The 1,948-nt window shown below is 36.2% G+C and overlaps 1 non-coding gene across 1 annotated transcript; it reads right to left on the bottom strand.

Moving 5' to 3' along the window:
• Window positions 1-1,093: 1,093 nt before the first annotated feature.
• LOC127747119 (small nucleolar RNA R71) lies at window positions 1,094-1,201 on the bottom strand. The gene has a single exon (XR_008008922.1). It is a non-coding gene; the product is annotated as a small nucleolar RNA R71 (small nucleolar RNA).
• Between the last annotated feature and the right edge of the window lie 747 nt (window positions 1,202-1,948).

Genomic DNA, 1,948 nt, shown 5'->3' with positions numbered 1-1,948 from the left:
TCCAAAAAAATTTTTAATTTGTGTCTTTTCAAGTCAATAATACAGAGAATTGAAGATTCAGAATATACAGCAGAGGAATTACACAGAAAAAGCTGGGCGTTCAAAACGCCCAGTGAGGAAGAAAAACTGGCGTTTAAACGCCAGCCAGGATGTCTGGCTGGGCGTTTAACGCCCAAAAGGGTAGCATTTTGGGCGTTAAACGCCAGAATGGATACCATTCTGGGCGTTTAACGCCAGGATGGCACAAGAGGGAAGATTTTGTTTTTAATGCAAATTTTTTTTCAAGTTTTCAAAATTTTTCAAAATCAAATCTTTTTCAAATCATATCTTTTCAATCATATATTTTCTAAATCAATTTCTTTCCATTTTCAAAAATACTTGCTAACAATTAATGATTTGATTCAACATTTCAAGTATGTTGCCTTTTCTGTTGAGAAAGGTTTAATGTTTGAATCATATCTTTTCTTGTTAGCCAAGTCATTGATTTTAAAAATCAAATTTTTTTAAATTGTTTTTCAATCATATCTTCTCAATCATATCTTTTTAAAACTATATATTTTCAATCATATCTTTTTAATCACATCTTTTTCAAAATAAGTTTTCAATCATATCTTTTTGATTTCTAATTTCAAAATCTTTTTTAAAAATTACTTAATTTCTTTCCCACTCTTGGTTTTCGAAAATCAATTACCATTTTTCAAAATTATTTTTCAAAATCTTTTAACTTATTTTCGAAAATTCTTCCCTTCTTCTCATAGCCTAATTCTTCTACCTCCTCCTTCTATTCCTCTGACACCTCAAGAAATCTCTATATTGTGACATAGAGGATTCCATATTTTCTTGTTCTCTTCTCTTTCATATGAGCAGGTGCAAAGACAAAAGAATTCTTGTTGAGGCTGACCCTGAACCTGAAAGGACCTTGAAGTGAAAGCTAAGAGAAGCTAAAGCACAATTCTCTGTAGAGGACCTAACAGAAATCTTCAAAGAAGAAGACATGACAGCCGAAAACAACAACACTAAAGAAAGCCTGAACTCTTGGGAAAAGCTAGTCAATGCCTTCTTGGCAAAGTTCTTTCCACCTCAAAAATTGAGTAAGCTTAGAGTGGAAGTCCAAATCTTCAGACAGAAGGAAGGTGAATCCCTCTATGAAGCTTGGGAAAGATACAAACAATTGATCAGAAAATGTCCCTCTGACATGCTTTCTGAATGGAGCATCATAGGTATCTTCTATGATGGTCTGTCTAAACTGTCCAAGATGTCATTGGATAGCTCTGCTGGAGGATCTCTTCATCTGAAGAAGACGCCTGCAGAAGCTCAAGAACTCATTGAAATGGTTGCAAATAACCAATTCATGTACACTTCTGATTGATACTCTGAATGCCATACTGGCTCAGAACAAAATATTGACTCAGCAAGTCAATATGATTTCTCAAAGTCTGTTTGGAATGCAAGCTGCACCAGGCAGTACTAAGGATGCTTCATCTAAGGAAGAAGCTTATGATCTTGAGAACCCTTTAATGGCAGAGGTGAATTACATGGGAGAACCTATGGAAACACCTATAATCCTTCATGGAGAAATCATCCAAATCTCTCATGGAAGGATCAACAGAGACCTCAACAAGGTTTCAACAACAATAATGGTGGAAGAAATAGGTTTAGCAACGGCAAGCCTTTTCCATCATCTTCTCAGCAACAGACAGATAATTCTAAGCAGAGCCACTCTGACTTAGCAACCATGGTCTCTGATCTAATCAAAACCACTCAAAGTTTCATGACTGAAACAAGATCCTCCATTAGAAACTTGGAGGCACAAGTGGGTCAGCTGAGTAAGAAATTTACTGAACTCCCTCCTAGTACTCTTCCAAGCAATACAGAAGAGAATCCAAAAGGAGAGTGTAAGGCCATCAACATGGCCAAACTTGGAGAGGAGAAAGAGGCAGTGAGCGCC

Source organism: Arachis duranensis, chromosome 4 (assembly GCF_000817695.3).
Source record: "Arachis duranensis cultivar V14167 chromosome 4, aradu.V14167.gnm2.J7QH, whole genome shotgun sequence".
In the NCBI taxonomy this organism is placed as follows: Eukaryota; Viridiplantae; Streptophyta; class Magnoliopsida; order Fabales; family Fabaceae; genus Arachis; species Arachis duranensis.
This window is presented reverse-complemented; position numbering and strand designations above follow the sequence as displayed.